The following is a 21,839-nucleotide window of genomic DNA, read 5'->3' as shown; positions in this document are numbered from 1 at the left end:
GGGCAAGCACACTCCTCATGACCTCGAAGGCGTCCCTACTCGGATGCTGAGAAGGCTCCGGTTCCGAAGAGATCGGAATCCCTCTCTGCACCAAGGGGGAGGGCTCCGAAGCCGATGTAGTAGCCGAGCTTACCTGCGCCGAAGCTCCGAGGGGGAGAACGGGGTCAGACAAGGGTCCGATGCCACTCGCCCCCTCGGAGCCATTGAGGGAGTCTCGGCGCCCAGACCCCTCCAAGGACGATACCAAGGAAGTGATCGGAGCCGACAATGGAAGAGAAGGAGAAGGTATCGGTGCCGACGGTTCCACAATTTGAACCCCAATGAACTCCGGCTCCCAGCTCAAGGGAGGAGTCGGAAAGGGAATAACTGCAGACATGGATGGAGCCAACACCTGATAAGGGGGGGCTGGACAACATTTTTGCTAGGGCCTGTGATTTCAACAGCCTACTGACCACTCTCTCCACGTCATGATCTGAAAGCCTTGAGGACCGAGAAGAGTGGAAGGACCGATGACTGTGCTCCGACTGGAGCAGAGGAGACCTCGGAGCCGAGCATATCGACTCCAGGGAGGGAGACCTAGATCTCTTTCGACTCCCCAACAGCTCCGAAGTGCGAGTCGGGACTGACTGGGAGGCAGGCACATCGGTTTCGGCCGGAACCGAGGCAAAAGGAAAAGCTTCACCCAACGACCGCTCCGAACTGGGAGCCGAAGATTTAGGTTACTTAGAGGACTTCACAGGCTGAGCCTTAGCCGGTGAATCCTGGGGCTTAGGTAAACCCCATATGATTAACTTATTTCTACGCTCCTGCAGGACTCTTGGGCTGAAAGCATGGCAAATCGAACAAGAGTCCTGCAGGTGCACAGTGCCCAGACAATAGACACAAGAAGTATGACCATCTGTCAGAGACATCTTCTGACAGCATGAGTCAAAGTTCTTGAATCCAGACACTTTGGTATCCTTGGACATCCCAGAAAGGAAGGAACATCAAGAACAATACACAAAAAATAGGAGATAATAACTATCACACACACTAAAGTTACCACACCCAAAAAACAGCCAAAAAATACAAACAATATTCTATGCTACCAACAAACAAATAAGACTAAACTAGGTAAATACTAATTTTTTTTTTTTTTTAAAGAGAAAAAAAAAGTGAAGGGGGAGGGGAAAACTCTCTAATTAAAACAAGTTTTCTGAAGGGAAGGGGAGGGATTCAGGAAAGAAATTAAAGGTACAACAAAGATATACTAAGAAAGGCTGTAACCACAACTAACAATCTACACTAAAAACCCTAATAGTTTTTATCAAAAATACAGATAAAACAATGAAAATGTACGACCTGAGCCAGTAAGACAACCTCGCAGCAGAAGCGGCAAATGAGATCTGGGTATCTAGTGCCAGGCATCATGGGATATGGGGTGGCCTCGAGCCAGTAAACAGCTCTCGAGCTTTTGAAGATGGCCGAGTCGGAGCCAATCCAACCAGCAAGAATGAAGGCGAGATAGACAACTTAACATACTATGTTCCCTCATAAAATCATCCAAGGCTAGCTTCGAAAGAAAAATTGCCATGGACTCCAAAGATAATCACAAGGCATTCTTTAGCTATGTCAAGAATCTAAGTGGCAATTCTCAGATCTTCTCGGAGTTAGTGCAGAATGACACAAAATACACTGAACCGACCAATATAGCCAACATCCTGGCAGACAGATTCAGTGCAAATTTCACCCCCCCTCACCCCCAAAAGGGCTCATAACTATACCAGAAGAATGTAGTGCCCCTGAAATCACAGACTCTCAGGTTATAACAGCCCTTTCCAAAGCCAAAAACACAGCATCAATGGGACTGGACAATGTCCCAGGCTGCGTCCTACACGAGCTCAAAGTTTAACTAACCCCTCACCTAAACACACTGTTTAAACTCAGCCTCTCCACAGGCTAAGTGCCCACAGAGTGGCACACAGCAATGGTTATTCCACTCCACAGAGGTGGAGCCACAACGGACCCATGGAACTATCGCCCTATAAGTCTGACTAGCTTGGTCTGCAAAGCTATGGAGCGCATCATCATGGATCTCATTAATAGGGACATTGGAAACCTCCAAACACTGGACCCAACCCAGTTCGGCTTTGTTAAGGGCAGATCATGCCTCCTAAACCTGGTGGACTTCTTTGAGACAGTTACCAAGGCTATAGACGAGGGAAAGGTGGTCCACATAGCCTACCTAGACCTCGCAAAGGCCTTCGACACTATTCCCCACTCAGGTATTATAGACAAGCTCACCAGCCTGAACATAAACCCCTACGTCACGAGATGGGTTGCCAACTGGCTCACGGACAAAATCCACATGGTAAGAGTTGCAGGAGCTGAGTCTGACTCTAAACCTGTTACAATTGGCATTCCCCAGGGCTCAGTCCTAGGACCCCACCTGTTCGGCATATACTTCTCAGAGGTACAGGCAAGCACAGGAGGACTATAGCACACCAAGTTCGCAGACGACTGCAAACTAGGGGCTATAATTGACTCTCCGACTGATACAGACATCCTCCAAAAGGGTCTCACTGAGACAGATACCTGGTGTCAAACCCATGGTCTCAAGCTAAATGCCAAAAACTGCATAGTCATCCCCTTTGGAAAAAAACAAAGTACCCACAAACTACCACATAGGTGGTAGCCCCCTAAATACGGAAGACGTAATAAGAGAGCTGGGGACCCAAGTCGATAGTAACCTCTCCTTTGATAATAACATTGCCAAAGTGGTTAGAAAATCCTTCTATGTGGCCCACCTAATCACAAAAGGGTTTGCATCCAGATCAAAAGAGGTCATTGGGCCCCTCTACGCATCACTCATTAGACCCATCATAGAGTACAATGCCCCATTTGGGATGTACCTTACAAGACACCTGCAACAACTGGAAAGACCACAGAAGTTCCTCACCAAGAGGATCACTGGTCTCAAGCAGATGCCCTATGCAGCTCGACTGAAGAAACTCCAACTGTACTCGGTTGCATACCGCCTACTCAAGAGGTGATCTCTACCTGACATACAAGACCATGTCCAACCCAGAACTGATGGACATGCTCCACCTAAAAAAAAACATATCCCCTCGAGCCACACACTCCAGGGATCTAAACCTCACCACAACAATAAATAGGATGTGCTGGAGGGATAGATTCCTGTCCCAGAGACTTCCCATGCTCTGGAACAAGATTCCAATCTACATTAGGCAGAGCTCCTCACTAACCCTCTTCAAGAGAAACCTTGATGAGTGGATGGGAAACAGAAAGCTTACCCCAGGGATCACTTCAATAGCTCTGCTGGATGGAGGCACAGGGAACTAATCTAAGGGGGCGGCGAAAGCCAACACATTCCAGCTAGGCTTCTAAATACCTTCAGGCAGATAGCTTAGTATCTACCTATGAACCTAAGAACCTATAAACACTGCCCTATCCCACTATCCCAAAATAGAAGTTATATACTTAACATAGTGATAGAACCTTATTGTCCCACTCCATCTGCCACAACTTATGGGTCATCCACTCTCACAGTGGATCACAGCCAGCAACGTTTTCCACACAGAACTTTCTCAGCTCTCAGTCTATTCCACTTTCTCACAATGTACCTGCATCTACACTTTCCTAAGCTCAAGTGAGCCTTTAGATGTAAAGAAAGTGAAGAAAATTGGACTGAGAAGGGAGTGGAGAACATGCTTCGAACTTAAGTCTACCAGGTCTTTCTAGGGAAAAAATGACAATATGGAAGGGAGCAAGAGTGGGACAATAAGGTTCTATTATTATGGTAAGCACATAACTTCTGAATCCTGTATTATACTCTCCACCCACAACAACTTATGAGACAGGACCTCATCTACCTGCTCTTCTGGGTGAAATCATGTTGTAATGCATGACAGAGGAACCAAATGAAAATCCGGACCTGGGAATAATGTATAATGTCTAATGCTTGATGAAGGCATGCATTGTTGACCAGGTTGCTGCAGTACAAGTTTCATCTATGGAGGAATTCTGGAAGAAATCCACAGAAGTGGCACCTGGCCTTCTGGTATGTGCCTTTTGGTTTGGAAGCAAGGGGTTTATTGCTTAAATATGAGTAATGCAGTCAGATAGCCATCTAGACCAGAATACTTTAGATACCTTAATTGCCAGCTTGCCTGCTTAAAAAACTCTTTGGTACGATGAAGGTAAAAATAGAGTTGACTCTGGACTTCTAATGTACAGAGCTGAAATTCTTCTTTACTAGCATAATCTGGAAAAAAATTAGTACATAGGTTTGCAAAACAAAGCATGAATCTCAGCGATCCTTTTTGCTAAAATAATAGCCACTAAGAAATTTTTTTTCACGATACCTATTTTAGACTACACAAAGAGGTAAGTTCTAACAGCTATCTAATAAGAGCTTGTATAACCAAGTTCAAATGCCATGGCTGAGTGGAGTCTTTATGTGGGGGTTTACGAAGAAAAGTTCACTTTAGAAAGGCTATACAAACTTTCTGAGAGCCTAATGACAAAAATTAAAGCCCTGATGATAACTGATTATGGCCATCAGTTGGACTTTGATCGCTAAATAAGATGATCCTGAGTTAGAGAGTGTTATCAAAACCTGAAGTAAAGCAGACACTGAAGCTAAGTTGGGGTCTGGACCTTGGTGTATTGCCTAAACTGAGAACCTCTTCCATCTACTTTTGATAACCTTTTTAGTGAAGTCTTCTTGAGAAGCCAACAGAATCTGGGTAAAAAAAATATTTTTTTTTGCCGAACTTAATTTAGCAGATTGGCAACTGAATAATTGTTTCACAATCATTTACTAATGCTAATACAATCTTAATTATACTGGCTCCCAAAGTGATGTACAAGCCTTTTCCCACCATATTAATATCACTGTCATAAATAACGGCACAAATAGTTTACACTTCTGTGTTTAGAAGTGTTTTACTCCCGTGTCACTATTAGACAGAGGCACAGTAAACTAAACCTTAAAAAGGGCACAGTATACTCAAATCAAGGGGTGGCATAAGCCATACAGAATCGGGCTAGACTTATAATTGCCCCAGGGCAGAAAGCCTAGTATGAACCTATGAACCTAAATGCCAATCTGCTATAGAAATAGCCTGAAACAAAAAATTACTTTACATAAGAGTGTTCACATGCATCCTTGTGCAAGTGAACGCTTTTTTCATGTAAAATTAAAACTTTGTTTTGCCACTTTATACATTATCTTTAAGGATGAATTTTCCATAAGGTAATGTAGCCACAAGGGGAATGCAGATGTTATGGTCTCTGGCACACAGTATAAAAGTTGTGCGTTTCCTGGAGCAGAATCTTGTGCCCACATTTGGAACACTTTCTGAAACCCAAAGCTTTCTCCATAGTGTAGTGAGAGTTACACAATCAGTAAAATACCAAAGAACACAGATTATCAGAACAAAACAATAATAATATCAACAGAGAGACTATTTTATAAAGAATGAATAAATGCACAGTAAAATAGTTTTATGGAAGATACAAAAGGCAATCAAAGTAACTAAAAAAAGGATAGTCGTCAGCCTATTAGAGAGAAAGGGAGAAGGCTGAGAAAAATACCATGAATAACTAAGAAAAGTTTTCCTTTTTTCATGAAAGATAAAAGAAATGGCCAAATCCATGAAATTAATCAAAGGCACAAAGGAGGACATAAAATAAAGAAGTTATGTCTTACCATAACATTCCATCTGTGTTGCTCATCTTCATTCATTCCTGATGGGTGTCGGTTCTGTCTTCGGTACCGAGTCGGACTTATACCAAGCTCGCGCCAGCCAAAAATTCTCGAGCTAAGCTTTACCCATAGTGCCCTTCTCCCAGTTATCTCAGATCGAGTTTGACCATGACAAGAAAAGTAGAGGCTATATCTGAGCAAGTTCCCTAGAGTGACACTGGACCCAGACAATCCCCCAGGAGCCTCTATGAGGGGGAAGGAGGGTGGGACGTAATGAATGAATGAAGATTAACAACACAGGTGGAACGTTATGGTAAGACAAGACTTCTTTATCTGATGTTGTTAATCTTCATTCACTCCTTACTGATGGGACAGAGTCCCTAGCTACCTTATATGTCTTGGGTGGCCCTTATGGAAGAATATTCCTGAGCACCATCGAACCAAAGGAAGCTCTTCCCCTGGAGACCAGATCCAATTTGTAGTGAGAGATAAAGGTACGGGGAGTAGCCCAAGTTGCAGCTGCACAGATATCGTCCATGGATGCCCTTGAATGAAAAGTAATTGAAGCTGCCACAGATCTGGTGGAATGTGCTTTGATTTTGCCTGGTCTAGGGGTTTTTGAATGTTGATACACCAGGAGTATACAATCTCTTAGCCATATGGATAGAGTTACTTTAGAAACAGCTTTCCCCAATTTTGGGCCGGAAAATTATACAATTGGTCTGATTTGCAGATTTCCTTTGTTCTGTCAAGATAAAGTCTCAATTGTCTATGTACATCTAAAAAGTGGAGGAAGTATTCTCCTTTGTTCAAGAAATTAGGAAAGAAAACTGGTATGTCAATAGACTGGTTTACTATGAAATTTGAAACAACTTTGGGTAGGAAGGAGGGATTTGTCCGAAGTGATACTCTGTCCTCATGAAAAATTATATAAGGAGGTTTATTACATAGGGCCTAAAGCTCGGAAATATGTCTAGCTGAGGTAATGGCCATTAGGAATAAGGACTTCCAGGATAAGAAGTTGATATTGCAGGTAGCAGCAGGTTCAAAGGGGGTTGTGGTAAGGCTTGAAGAACTAATGTGAGACTCCATGGTTTGGTGGGTTCCTTAACAGGTGGTCTAATATGAGATATCCCTTTTAAGAAAGGTTTGCAAAGACGATGGGAGATTAAAGAAGAGTCCTTGAAACCATTATGAAAATTGGAGATGGCAGCTAAATGGACAAGGATGGTTGATGCTGCAGCTCCTGCTTTGAAGAAATTTGACAAATAATCCAAAACTGTATTGACTGGAGCTGAATAAGGGTCAAGTTTTCTTTGCATGAACCATATTAAGAATCTTTTCCACCTATTACGGTAAATTTTTCTGATGGATGTTTATGCGAAGTCAGGATAATGTCACAGACCGGGGAAGAAAGATTGGTGTGCCTGGAAATTACTGGAAGTGGAGAAACCAAGCTGTCAGCTTTAGATTGGATATGTTCGGGTGAATCATCCCTTGGGGGTGAGAGATCAGATCTGGATTTGGATCCAGGATCCATGGTTTGTCTAGCAGGTGAGGCCAAAGAAAGGGGAACCATACTTGAGGCCAATAGGGTGCAATGAGGATCACTTTGCTTTTCAACTGGAAGGCTTTCTTCAGAACTTTGGGGATTAGGGAAAGAGGTGGATAAGCATACAGAAGTCCCGTGGGCCAATCATGAATCAGAGCATCCCACGGGGACTCTCGCTGCGGGGGGATTAGGGCAAAAGAGCTGCTGCACTTGTGGTTTGTTGGGGAGGCGGAATGATCACAGCAAGGCTGGCCCCAATGGCTGAAGATTTTCGCTGTTATGGTTAGGTTAAGTGACCACTTGTGAAGCAGAAGGATATACCTGCTCAGTTTGTCTGCAATCACGTTGGAATGCCCGGGAATGTGCATTGCAATCAGAAAGCGGTTGTAAGCTATCGCCCACTGCCACACTTTCCTAGCCTCTCGACACAATGGGTAGGACTTGGTTCCCCCTTGTTTGTTGATATACCAGACAATTGCCATGTTATCTGACTGGATGGCAATTGTCCCAGATGGCAGGACAGAGTGAAATGCTTGCAACACTAGAAGCACTGCTCTCAGTTCTAGAACATCGATATGGAGATTGGCCTCTATGGACAAACATCTGCCTTGGACAGTCATGCCCTGAAAATGTCCACCCCACCCTATCAAGGAAGTGTCCATGGTCACAATGGCCTTGGGTTGAGGAGGGGAAAAGGTTTGCATCTGGCTTCATCCACCACCAAAGGTCTTTTTTGCAATGTTTTGTTATCCATATTTGGCAAGATAATGGATGATGATTCAGGTAATACTGAGACAAAAGAAGCCACCGATGGAGTCTCATGTGTAATCTCGCGAATGGGATAATGGTGAGTGCTGCAGCCACTGAACCTAGAAGTTAGAGGAACTCTCAAGCTGAGTCCATGTCCTGACAGAGTATCACTCGGTGTTGAGACCTTAGTCTTTGGAACCTGTGATCCAGAAGAGACACTTGGCAAGACTGAGTATTGAAAACCGCTCCTATGAAGTCTAAGCTCTGAGTAGGGGTCAGGTTGCTTTTCTCCCAATTTATAGAGATCCCCAGGATTTTTGTCAATGTCAGGGTGTAATTCAGGGCTTTTTCCTGGAGATGCTTGGTGGGGGCGGTGAGGAACCAATTGTCTAAATATGGAAACCCTCAGAATACTTGTAGTCTCAAGTGAGCTGTAACTACTGCCATACATTTTGTGAACACTCTGGGGGCTGTAGAGAGTCCAAAGGGCAGAACCCGGAATTGGTAATGATTGACTCCTAGCCGGAAGCGAAGGAACTTTCTGGAACACTTGTCCATTTTTATGTGGTAATACGCATCCTGAAGGTCCATAGAGCACATCTGATCATCCTTTTCCAAGAATGGAAGAATGGACTGAACTGTGACCATCCGGAATTTTGTTTGGGTGATAAATTTGTTCAGAATACTGAGATCTAAAATTGGCCTCCAGTCCCCAGTCTTTTTTGGCACTAAAAAAATCTTGAGTATAATCCAGATCCTATTTGGTCTGATGGGACTGTTTGGATGACTCGTTTTTGACACAGCTTTTTTATCTCTATGACTGCCGATTCCCTTTGACTGGGTGGAACTTTAGGAATATGTTTTTGAGGATTTGAGATGGAGTTCAATGGGATTTTGTAGCCTCTGGTGATTATCCTCTGCACCCAAGAATCTGTGGTTATGCAATGCCAGGCTGTTTGGTCCCCTGACTGCTTCCAGAGGAAAGCAATCGGGCCGCTCTTCAAGAGCGCTGATAGGGCTATCTGGAGAAAGAATCTCTAGACCCCTGATTACGTGGACCCCCTCTGCCTCTGTAGGGGCATCTTCCACTAGAGATACCCCCCTCCGCCTCTGGGGGAGAACTCACCACGTGTGTCACAAAAAGCACCCTGAGACATTTTGTGCCACATTTTCCACTCCACTGGTTCCTTGAATAAGGACGCTGGGGGTTAGAGAAACGTACATCTATGGCAGACAGGATTTTCCCGTCCTTCTCACACCTGGCTAATGTATCCTTCACTTTGTGGCTGAATAGGGCAGATCATTCCACAGGAGCATTAAGGAAGGAAGACTTAAAGGGGTTCACGAAATCACACAGGCGCATCCAGGCGTGGCGTCTCATGACTACGCCTGAACCAGCAGCTCTAGCTCTACCTGTAAAAAATCCTTGACCGTCTGCATAGACTTTGCCTTATCCTCCATTTTCTATAAAAACCTCTTCTGCTTTGACACCAAATAATACATCCTGCTGTAAAGGTGCATCCAATAATTTTGCTTTAACATGATCAGGTAGGGTTTGTCCTTTTAACCAAGCATGTCTACGTATGACAGACCCATTAACAGCTGCTCTACAGGAAGCTTCCAAATAATCAAATCCACATTGTAAAGTATGTTTGCCCTCCTGTTCAGCTGCATGCAACAGATCCTGCATTTCCTTGAATTCAGACTGTTCAGAATGTGTGCTCATTTTTTGTTTTAATTGAGACATTAGGAATTGCTGATATTTCAGCATGTGAAACTTGCAATTTAATGCTCTCATAGCCAGTGTAGCTGAGGTGTATATCTTCTTTCCCCATCTATCTAGGGCTCTGGAATCCCTTTCACAGGGCAAAGGATATTTAGCCATAGAAGCTTTAGCCCCTTTGGGACACTGGGAAATTGTTTCTGGGTCAGCCACAGGGCTTTTGTAAAGGAATTTGTGTGAGTCAGGTACTCTGTAGTATCTAAAATAAAGTGAAGAAAGGCATTGGCTGTTTGGTGTGTTGCTGCTATAGTTTTGCTGTTGCTGTGTTTTTGTCTACTCTGTAGTATCTGTCTGGTTTGGCTGGAACAGGGGTTAGAGAGTCTGGATTTAGACTAGACTCCAAGTAAACATCATCCACAATGTCTAAAACTGGAGGGATAGCCAGTGGTCTGTGCTGGGGTAGTAAAAGGAACTCTTGGAGCCTTTTCTTAGAATCAGAGTAGTCCTGGCCTTCCCAGTGGAAATGTTCCCTCATGGTATGTAAAGTTTCCCCAAAAGAGTAGTCTTCAGGGGGAGATGCTGAGGGAATAGTCTTCAGCATCAGAGTCTTCATAAGGGGGAAAAGCGTAATCCTGTTCCTCAGAAGAATCTGAGGAAATAGAAACCTGTTCAGAGGAAGCATAATCATCCTCTTGTCTTGATCTTTTATCTGGAGGGGGATGGGAACCCCTGATTAGGGTAATCAAATCTTCAGCCATCTTAAGCATCTGTTTCTTAGGCATGGGGCCTTGAACTGGAGACTGATGTACAGTCTTTTTGGTTTTAATGGAGTTTTACGCTTAGCATAAGATTTAATGGTGAGTGTAGTCGGTCTGAAGACACCTTCTGCAACAGAAGGTGTTTCTACTGCACCGGGATCTCCTTCTGCTCCGGTGTCGGAAGGGCCTAATGAAGGTGGCTGTGACGGCCTAGTACACTCCACTTGAGAATCCAAAGCTGTCTGGGGTTCCAATTCTGCAGTCGTCAGGGGCTGCGTAGGCGCCTCACTGAAAACCGGAGAACTGGCGACAGGCCCAGCAGAGGCCTCGGAGTCTGGCTTGTTCCTAGGTTGCCTGTCCTTATCCTTGCATTTTTTATGCATGCTGGTCGTCGGCTGCTCCCACGGCATGATATAATTAAATTCCCTACCAAAGTAATGTCGTGCGAAGTCAAAACGGCATTTGATAGTTTGTTTATTAAACCTAGCACAAAACCGACAACCTGTGACGTCATGGTCTGGGCCTAGGCAAGGAATACAATAAGAATGGAAGTCCTTATGAGGTATTTGCTTCCCACAAGAAATGCAATTGTTAACTTTTTCTGACATCGGACTGAGGCAAGAAAAGGTTCCCCAACGGGGTACTTAGCTTTATTGAAGACTTCGGACTGAAATTCGATTCGAAAATCTCAGGTGTCGGCCGACCGGCACTTGCGAACTGCTTCTGCTTCGGGCACCGCATGGCAAGAAAGACTGAAGAAAATGGCGTTGGATGCCTCTTATATACCCCTGGTGCACTGACGTCAGGGAAGAAGCGACAGCAACCGATGCCGGACCAAGACTTTGGAACTCGGGCCGACTGTGGGACCGCCTGACGGCAGGATAACCCAAGTGTGATGACTACAGCAGGGTAACACGATGAACATCCACAGTAAGATCCATCAGTGGGACCGTAGTCATGGGTACCAGAAGAGACGTCGGTTCCAGGGTCTTCGATGCCTGCTTCGTGGTCGAAGAAGGAGAGTAATCTGGAGTACTTAATCCCTCTAGCCATAAGCAACAAATCAACAAGATGCACCGCATCAAGTTCCGAAAGGCTCCTGGTTAATCTAGTGGATATTCCTGAGGGGGAGTCGGGCCACTCTAGGAATGGGCTAAACTGCTGCCCCAGAAAAGGATCCACCTTTGGAGAATATCAGGTCCGAGGCTCCAAAGGCAACGAACTCTCAGTGGAGGCTTGAGTAACCGGAGTCAGTTTTTCTGGGCTAAAAAACGCTGTAGACGGTGCCGTGGTTGGTGCAGAAGTTAAATCACTGGACGGCACCAAGGCAGACAAAACATGGAGATGCACTGTCGGTGCCATAGTACTCGGTGCCGAAATGGTGATCAGTGCTGACTGCACAACTTTAGTAGGTGGTACCGTAGAAGGTATGGTATGGTAGCAGTCATTTTCAGTGCAGTAATCACTTTTAAATGTTTAGACTTTGGTTCCTCTGATTTTTCAGTGGGTGAGGATGGCACCGAGTCCAATCTCTTTTTATGGGATTTGCTTGGAGGGGGTGAATCCTCCGGTGCAGAGATAGCCTCTGAAAAAGGCAGTTTAAGAAGGCCTTTCAGAATACGTTTGTTTCGTCTCTCATTAACAGTTCTAGAAATGAACCCACGCCAAATATCACAGGGAGGCTGGACAGATAAATGAGGTACATTCAGACAATACACACAAGATGTGTGCGAATCAGAATTCAGCATCTTACAGCTGCACTGGTCACACTGTTTGAAACCAGACGCTCCCTTCTTTTCTGACATGACTACAGAAATGTAGGATAGAGAAAGATTTTCTTTTTAATAAAGGAACTAAGAGAGGCAGGAGGGGGGTATACCAACAATGGTATTAGAGAAATTTACCACAAGGGTAAGGGAACGGGGATACCAACAATAGTATGAGAAGAAATATCTCAAAAACCTAATAAAGAGCAGTAAAGGGAGTAAAAAGGGATTTCCAAGAAAGAGGGTAAACTAGGGATAACAAGAAGGTTGAAAAGGATTTTCAGAAAAGGATAGAAAAATGTGTTTACCTAGGCTTAGTCGACAGCTGGCTTGGTACGGCTTTTCAGCAATGTGGCAAACAAGATCTGAGTTAAATGGGAGAAGGGCACTATGGGTAAAGCTTAGCTTGAGAGTTTTTGGCTGGTGCAAGCTTGGTATAAGGCCGACACAGTTCAGAGGATGGAACTGACACCCATCAGTAAGGAATGAACGAAGATTAACAACATCAGATGTAATGTTTTACATCTTCTGAGAGATCCTGAGAAAGCAGACAAGGCAAACCTCCTCAACTCAGTATCAGTGGCAACAGCCCTGTACATAATATCTACAGAGTCATAAATATGCTTTAAACAATGAGTAGTGACCTGGAAAACTGAAAAAATAAATAAATACATAAACCACTCGAAGGGAGTAACAGCAAATAAAACATTTATATTTTTAAAATTAGTCAGAATAAATTTTTAACATACGAGCCTGAAAATTAAAAAAATCTAAAAATTAAAGTTGCAGAAGCATACACTTTTCCCCAAGTTTATCTACTGTTTTACCATCTTTGTCAGAAGGGGAACGGGAAGGATTAACATTCTGCATGTCCTCTCTGTGGTCAAGTGAGTTTTAAAGACATGCAGCTAGGTGTGTGTGTGTGTGTGTGTGTGTGTGTGTGTGTGTGTGTGTGTGTGTGTGTGTGTGTGTGTGTGTGTGTGTGTGTGTGTGTGTGCGTGCGTGCGCGGGCACGCGCGCACACCTTCAGTGAAGGTTGGGCACCGGGCTGGCAACTCAACACCATAGAAATTCCACTGCCAAGCAATCTGCGGATGAAGGGTGATCCGCTGTGGTGACCCCTAACTGGGAAAAGCCGGAATAGCTTGGCAGCAGCTGGATTAACTAAAGCCATAGCTTCTGGGTCTGATCTGGAATGAGTATAAACATTTTGAAAGACAGAGGAACTTTACACATTCTATCTGCTTTCTTAAGTGCAGCAGGCTGACTATCAGGTTAAGCAAAGGCTGTGACAAACACATCTTTCAATCCTTACAGCACTGGGAGGATGGGAGGAGGTTCTGGGAATTCCAGTTGTAACAGTTCATAATATTTTCTGAGGGATTGAGAAACTTCAGTGTTCTCCCACTGAAAATACTGGCACATTCTACAGTCTCCAAGAAAGAGAATCCTTAATGGGAGATTCAAATAACATGCTCTTCTCTGAGTCTGAACCATAAATCTGAGAAAAATTTGTCCCATCACATTCCTCTCCAGATTCAATTTATTGAATCTCTTCAGTAAAAGAGGAATCTCTTTTTTTCTTTTACCACAAACCACCTGATAAGAAGGGTCAATAGCCTGTACAGGACCCTGAGCCAAACTTAATAACCTACTCCTGTCAACAGAAACTGGTGCAGGAGAAGATATGTGTTTCATTTTGCTGTCTCTTTTTGACAGGAAAGTTGGAGCAAACAGGATTATGAATGGCAGCAATATCTTCCCCAGGGATGGGCACAACATTCTGGTTAAGCAGGAGCACATAGAAGAATCTGGGGAAAAAGATGACTGGCTGAGAAACTAGCTTTGGCAACATCACTATCACCCATCTACGAATGAGTCAAACTGCTAGGCTGCTGTGGTGGCAAAAGCTGTTTAATTAACTTTGTCTTTTTTGTGGCTGGAAGAAGATCCAACAGAGGGACAAGTTGTTTGTTCCATGGTCAAGCCAAAAATTGTGTTTCTTTCCTGGGGGAAACTAAGCAGCACAGGCCAGTAAAACTTTAAAAGCAGTAAAAAGTAACTTTTCCCAGACAAACACAGCAAAAAATACTAATGCATGCTACCACCCCAAAAGTAATTTAAATACAGTTTCTCCACAGGAAAAAAAAACAATGGTTTTAGAATGTTTAAGTCAGCTTTTAAATTGTGACGCACAAAAGAGCACTCCCATTTAAAAGTACAGTAAAGTAGTATGACAGTCAATAAAAACACACATTCCTAGCTTAATATACACTTTCCTAACAAGAAAGGTAAGAATAAATATTAAAAATAATGCATGGAAAATTTTCCCAAAGTTAATTTGTCTAATTAGCAATGGAAAAGCACAAAACAACTATCGATCCTCAAAAGCCAGTAGAGGAGAACTCTCTTCGGCAGCAGCCCAAACTTGTCTTTTAGTCAGCTGAAGTCGAACTGACTAATGGTTTGGGTATGTGGAAGGTTCCCTGATGCTTTGGAAGCTGTCCAGCTGTTATATCATCCCAAGCAGGAAAAATCCCTTAGCTCTTATATCCTGTGTAGGGTATAACCCATATACCACAAGCTCCTGCAGCAGTGATCAATATGAAGATCATCCTCCTTTCTACACCCCAGACAACCTGCATTTGATTAGTGGGATAGGCACTGGCGGGCTTTGGGGGGGGGTACAGGAAGGATGGGCATAAGTATCCAGTGTTGGCTCATTCACACTAGAGGAATGGCACCAAGGCTTTGTGCAAAACAGTAGCCTTATAAGTCTGGCAAGCTCCATACAGCATAAGCAGTGTGCTGCTTACTCAAGAGTTGCACATGCATGAAAGAGCACATGCACTTCCCAATGGCAGCAACTGTAGAGCTTCCAAACTGCTGTATGTGGTGGGAGCTCAGGCATACTCCGCAGAAGTATGATGCTGCACCAGCAACCTTGAAATCCTCACCAGCCCCAGAGATTTGGCCAGGTTGAACACAAGAGAGGCTAGGAGATGTCCAGTCAACCCAGTAAATAAGGAGCTTGTGGCAGCTGATGATAGCTGCAGGGAGGAAAGAAATAGGAGAACACAATCAACAAAACATAAACAGATAAAATATTTTTTTGCCATGCAATTCTTTACAATACCCCAAGGAAATACTAATGTGCAGAAATTCAGAATCATGCTGTCACCACAGTCACTGTGTAGAGGAAAGAAGAGCTATGTACTCACCTTAACGTTCCATCAGAGTTGTCCATCTTCATTTATCCTTGACAATTGGGTTCGGTTCTGAGAATTGGGACCATCTCAGCCATTTCTACAGTTCGCCCAAAACTCTTGAGCTTCAACCCTGCCCACCATGCATCTCTCCTAGTTACATCAGATCAAGTTTGCAGATTACAGATAAAAAGACATAAAAACAGAAGGCCTGAAGGGAACCATATCTGCTATGTAACATAAGTCAAAAAATAGAGGGATATATCATATCCGTTCCACCAAAGGACATTTGTAAGGCTGGGGCAAGGAGGAAGGGGAGTCAATGATAAACGAAGATGGACAACTCAGATGGAACATTATGGTGAGTACATAACATCTTTATCTGAAGTTGTCAATCTTCACTTTATCCTTGACAAATGGGACAAGGGTCCCCAGCTACCCTAGATCTTGGGCAGACTCAAGAAAGGATATTCCTGTGCACCAGTGAACCAAAGGATGCGCTTCTCCTAGAGGCCAGGTCCAATCTGTAATGAGTAATAAAGGTATGAGGAGAAGCTCAAGTTGCTGCTGCACAAATGTCATCCATGGAAGCTTGAGATTGAAAAACTGCAGATGTATCCATAGATCTTGTAAAGTGAGTCTTTACAGGTCTAGGCAGGTCAATTTTCTTTTTGTTACAAATGAAGGATATACAGTCTCTCAGCCATCTGGCTAAAGTTACTTTGCTGACTGGATTGCTAATTTTGGTACTTCAGAAGGCAACAAATAATTGGTCTGATTTTCGAATATCTTTTGCTCTGTGCAAGTAAAAATGTAATTGTCTGTGAACATCTAGTAAGTGTAGGGAGTATTCTCCTTTGTTGATAAAACTGGTAAAGAATACAGGAAGATTAATATTAGTGTCTGACACTACCTTAGGAAGAAAGGAGGGATTCGTCCTTAAGGCAACCCTGTCTTTATGAAAAATTAAGTATGGCAGCTTACAAGATAAAGCTTGAATTTCAGAAATCCTCCTGGCAGAAGTTATTGCTACAAGGAATAAGATTTTCCAAGACAAATATTTTAGGTGACACTCGGCAAAAAGTTAAAAGGGCGACTGAACAATGGACTACAATACAAGGGTAAGATCCCATGGAGGGATAGGATCTTTGAAAGGGGTTTTAACAAAAGAGTTCCTCTTAAAATGTTTTACACAGTGTTTGAGAAGCTAAGGAATTATCCCCAAGACCATTATGAAAATCTGAAATTGCTACCAGTTGAATTTTAATAGCAGAAGGAGAGGCTCCTGCATGAAAAAGAGAGGAAAAGAACTCTAAAATCTTTTAGATGGGCGCTGAAAGGGGGTTAATATTCCTTTCGTAGGACCAAAAGGTAAATGTCTTCCATTTACTAATACAGAGTTTACGTGTAGATGGGCTAAGAGAATTCTACAAACTGGGGAAGGAAGATTAATTTTCCTGGCAATTAATTGAACTGGAGGAACCATGCTGTCAGTTTGAGGTTCGGGAGGTTTGAATGTATCAAGTCCTCTGGGTGACACAGGAGGTCCAGAGTTGGATCCAGGGTGCAGGGTCTTTGAATCAGGTAAGGCCAGAGAAAGGAGAAACAAATTTGTCAAAGCCAATAAGGGGCAATGACTCTTCAACCCAAGGGCTTTCTGTAGGAATTTCCGAATTAAAGGAACCGGGGGAAAGGTATACAGAAGTCCGGGGGAGCCAACTGTGCAGAAGAGCATCCCTGGTTGACTCCGCCCAGTGGGGGGATTAGGCCAAAGTAGTTGCTGCACTTGTTTTTCAGGGACAAGGCAAAGTGATCGCAGCAAGGTTTGCCTCATTGACGAAAAATCATTTCCATCACTTAGGGATTGAGAAACCACTCCTGAAGTAGAAGAACAGACCTGCTTAGTTTGTCTGCTATCACACTGGAGCTCCCTGGAATATGCATTGCTATCAGAAAGTGGTTGGAAGAAATCACTCACTGCCACACTCTGAGAGCTTCTTGACAAAGAGGGTAAGACTTAGTTCCTCCTTTTTGTTGATGTGCCAAACTACTGACATGTTGTCTGTTTGAATCGCAATAGTTCCTAGAGGAAGAACAGTTTGGACGGCTTGCAACTCTAACAGTACTGCTGTCATCTCTAGAAAGTTGATATGCAAACTGACCTCAATGGGAGACCAAGTGCCTGGGACAATCTTGCCCAGATAATGCCCCCACCATCTATGAAGCGTCCGTGATCACTATGGTCATGGGCTGCAGTGGAAAAAAGGGAGGGCCTAGAAGAATGTCTTCTGAATGCATCCACCATGCTAGATCTTTTCTGCACAGACTGGTGATCAAAATTTGATCTGACATAGGCTGGTGAAGTATTGATCACTGAGATGCATGTAGCCACTGGAGAATTTGCATATGAAATCTTGCCAGGGAAACTAAAGTTATTGCAGCTGCCACTGAACCTAGAGCTTGTAAGACAAGACAGACAGGTACTTTTATGTTGCACTGTATCTTTCAAACTTTTCCCTGATTTTCAGTAATCTCAGTGGAGGAAGGGAGGCTAAGCAAGTTCTCATATCTAGTAGTGCTCCTATGAATTCTAAACTATGAGTTGGAGTCATTTGAGATTTTTTGTAATTTACTCTAATTCCTAGGTTTGAACAAGTCTGGAAAATGTAGTCTCTTGTTACTAGCAACAGATGCCTGGTCAGAGTGGTAATGAGCCATTCGTCCAAGTAAGGAAACCTCCGAACACTTTGCAGTCTCAAGTGAGCTGCTACTACTACCATGCATTTGGTGAACACCCTCGGGGCTGTGGTGAGACCAAAGAGCAGAACTGTGAACTGATATTGACTGGCTTCCAGTCTGAAGTTAATGAACCTTCTGGAGCTCTTGTCTTTTTATGTGGTAATAAACATCCTGAAGGTCTTTCGAGTAGACCCAGTCTTTCTTCTCCAAAAATGGAAGAATGGACTGTACCATGACCATCTGGAATTTTGTTTGCCAAACTGATTTGTTCAGTAGGCTGAGATCCAAAATTGGTGTCCAGTCCCTTGTCTTTTTGGCAGTACAAAGAATCTCTTTTTTCCCCCAAACACTTTTATTGAATTATCACTTATGCAAAAGAATCTTGAAAAAGTTCTGGACTCTACCTGGTCTGGTGGGACTTCTTGGATTACTCTTTTTTTCTAGCAGTCGTTGGATCTCTAGGACTGCTGGTTCCCTCTGACTGGGTGGAATATTGGGGATTTTCTTAAAAATGGGAGTGGGAAGAAAAAAGGGAATGGCATAAGCTCTGGATATAATCCTCTGCACCAAAGTATCTGATGTGATTTCTAACAAGGTGTTTTGGTGCAGGGACAAGCATCCTCCAATTCCCTCCAGAGGAAGGCAACCAGGCCTCCATTCAGGAACACTAACAGGGTTTCCCAGAAAAGGAATCTCTGAAACCCTTATTTTGTGGCCCACCTCTGTAGCATGGGCGGCGTCTTCCATCAGAGTTTCCCTCTCTGCCCCTAGGGGAACTTTGACCATCTATGTCCTGAAAAGGCCCTCTGGATTTTTTGAACCACATTTTCCACCAACTGTCTTGAATCCTGGAAAAAGGTTTTTCAGGAATGGAAAAAGCACACCCACAGCAGAAAGAGTCTTTCCATCTTTATCACACCTGGATAATATTTCTCTAACGTTTGGGCCAAACAAGAATGATCTGTCAAAGGGCGCATTCATGAACGAAGACTTAAATGGCTCCACAAAGTCAAATCCAAGCATGTCTCCTTATGGCTACGCTTGAACCCGCTGCTCTGACAGTCCCTTTGGCTGCATGCGCAATAAGCCACATGGACAAATTAGATACAGACTCCATGGTAGCTAACTGAGAGGCAAGTCTATCTTGTACCTCCTCAGAGACAGCTCCTGCCAGTGTAGCTGAGAGCTCCTTGATCAGATCTCTTTGAAGCCTGATGAAATGTGCCAGAAAATTTGAAGACCGTAATGCAAAGGTCGATGAAGCATAAATCTGCTTGCCAAACCTCTCCATCATCTGGGACTCTCTGTTGGGTGGATAGATAGAGGAACATTCCTCAGCCAGTTCCTTTTTCATGGCTGCCACTATGATGATGGCATCTACTGCTGAACCTTTTGCCCAAAATTGCTTATCTTGTGGAGGGGATAAAATTTTGTCTGGCCTCCTAGGGATAGGTTCAATGGAGTCAGACACCTTCAGCGCCCGCTAAGAAATTAACTGAATAAGTTCATCAGCGGGCGGAGTCACCCAGGAGGTAGATGGGAAAGTGCCAAAAGCCTGCAGGTGTACTGATTCCTCAGGGGTAGGGTTTGAGACTTCCAATACCCCTCTGTTTCAAAATTTCCAAGATGTCTCCAAAGGATACGGATTCCTGTGGAGAATCTAAATGTTTCCTCTTGCACTTTTTCTTCAGCGGGATGTTCTGGTGCGGTATCAGAAGAAAACAGAATCTGAATCCAAGTCTCCTGAGGTTTTAGTACTCACTGACTCAGTGGAGGATCACACTGGACTCAAGGAAGGAATGCTTCAAGGAGGAGGAAGTCAATCACGTGGCTGAGACTGCCAAGGCTCTCTCCATAGCCGCAGTAACCCCCCCCCCCCCCGATGATGGAAGGAAGCCTGGAACCGAGATCGACTGTCTCAGGACCAAGGTCATTCCCCGCTCTGACAAGAATACCTCTGAGACAAAAGCCGGAGCTAAACTGACCCTCAGGGCTGACCAGGTAGATATGGCTCCGGTAGGTCTCTGGGTCTGACAGAGCCGAAGAACTCAGAGCTTGAATCAGTGCTGAAGTAGCAGAGACTGTAAGAACCGATGCAGCTCACGCCAGACAACTTGAAGCTGTAATCTCCAAGGCCTCAGAAGAGCTTGAATGAGTAGTCATCAAAGGGGTAAAAGAATGCTCGGCAGCAGAAGGAGGCAGAGCTGAGGGGACACCTGAAATTTCTCTCTCCCATAAAATTTTCTCAACCAGTCTCTCGACATCAGTCTCTTAAAGGCTGTTGGTGGAATGGATAGAGGACACTGAGGGAGACCTGGATCTATGAAAAAAGACTTCAGGTAATTCCCCAGCAAACAGGTAAATGGAAGGAGAATACTGAAACCTAGGCTCTTGCCAACTAGAAATACCTGGAGCCAAATAAGTCGTCACCAAAGAAATGTTCAGAGCTGTAGCCTTTGGAACTGAGTTAGGGGTTTGAATCTGCAGTGAAGCCCTCAGCATTGATGATTTACATGCAAGAGGGTGTCAGTGCTGACACTTTAGAATCAACTTCCATCGGAGCCAAAGAGCTTTTTGGTACTGAGGATTTAATCCTTCTGAATGTCGATGCCACTGGAGAAGATGGCATAGACATGCTTCTTTTCTTGGCTTTCCCAAAGGAAGAGGAAGGAGAAGATATATCAGTTTTGCTTTTTTCAGCACACATGGCTTCAGCGAAGGCAGTCGGAATTACACCTTTTAAATAAGCTTGTTTTTTCATTCTGTTAAAGCTCTTTGTCTAAAACCATGATATATACTGCAATCTTCTTGCAGATGGTGTAGTCCCAAACAGTAAACACACAAAGCGTTTAAATCTGAGGAAGGAATTTTGTGGCCACACTGCTAGCACTTCTTAATAACAGAGGGGCCTTTAGGTTTTTCAACCATATTAAGCAAACAAAGTTTTCACATACACCACAAGGTGGAGGAATTACAAAAGAAGATCAAGCACTTGTAACCTATTTAAACGCCATAAAAGTAAAGAGATTTTTTTTGTAACTGTAAGGAAAGGGTAGCTTACACCAAATGAGAGGAAAAGGAGAGCTATCTACCAGCAACAGTATAAGAAGAGGTACACAAAGTGTACGGGAAAGGGAAATTTACCAACAATGGTAATTAAGAGCTATGAAATTAAATGGTAGGGCAAAATATAGAAATAAAGTATTGTTGAATAAAGAAGAAGAAAAAAAGCCAAAGTAATAAGAAAACATTTTTATTTAGCTTGAGAGTGTAGGTGAATGTATCTGTCCAGGAAAGCAGTAAACAAGATCTGGGGTAACTAGGAAAGATGCATGGTGGATAGGGTTGAAGCTTGAGAGTTTTTGGCCTGCGCAAGCTGTAGAAATGGACAAGATGGTCCCGATTCTCGGAACCGAACCCATTTGTCAAAGATAAAACAAAGATTGACAACTTCAGATCAACATTTTAAATGGCACAGGCTAAAAGTGAATTTCATAAAGAACAACCTATGGGGCAACCTCACATACCCAAACAATAAAGCTATGAATTCATTAACTGAAAGGTATTTCACTAAAAGCAAGGCCTTAACTGTGTGGAGTAGCACCTCGGCTAAAACTGTAAAATGCAACCCATGT

At 43.7% G+C, this 21,839-nt stretch overlaps 1 protein-coding gene across 1 annotated transcript in view; it reads left to right on the top strand.

Annotated features, from left to right (window-relative positions):
- Positions 1 to 21,839, top strand: part of LOC122789270 (metal transporter CNNM2-like) — a 783,502-nt gene that overhangs the window by 758,599 nt on the left and 3,064 nt on the right. The window lies entirely within an intron of this gene.

This window comes from Protopterus annectens, chromosome 14.part0, assembly GCF_019279795.1.
Source record: "Protopterus annectens isolate FY-2018-M chromosome 14.part0, PAN1.0, whole genome shotgun sequence".
NCBI lineage: Eukaryota > Metazoa > Chordata > Ceratodontiformes > Protopteridae > Protopterus > Protopterus annectens.
This window is presented reverse-complemented; position numbering and strand designations above follow the sequence as displayed.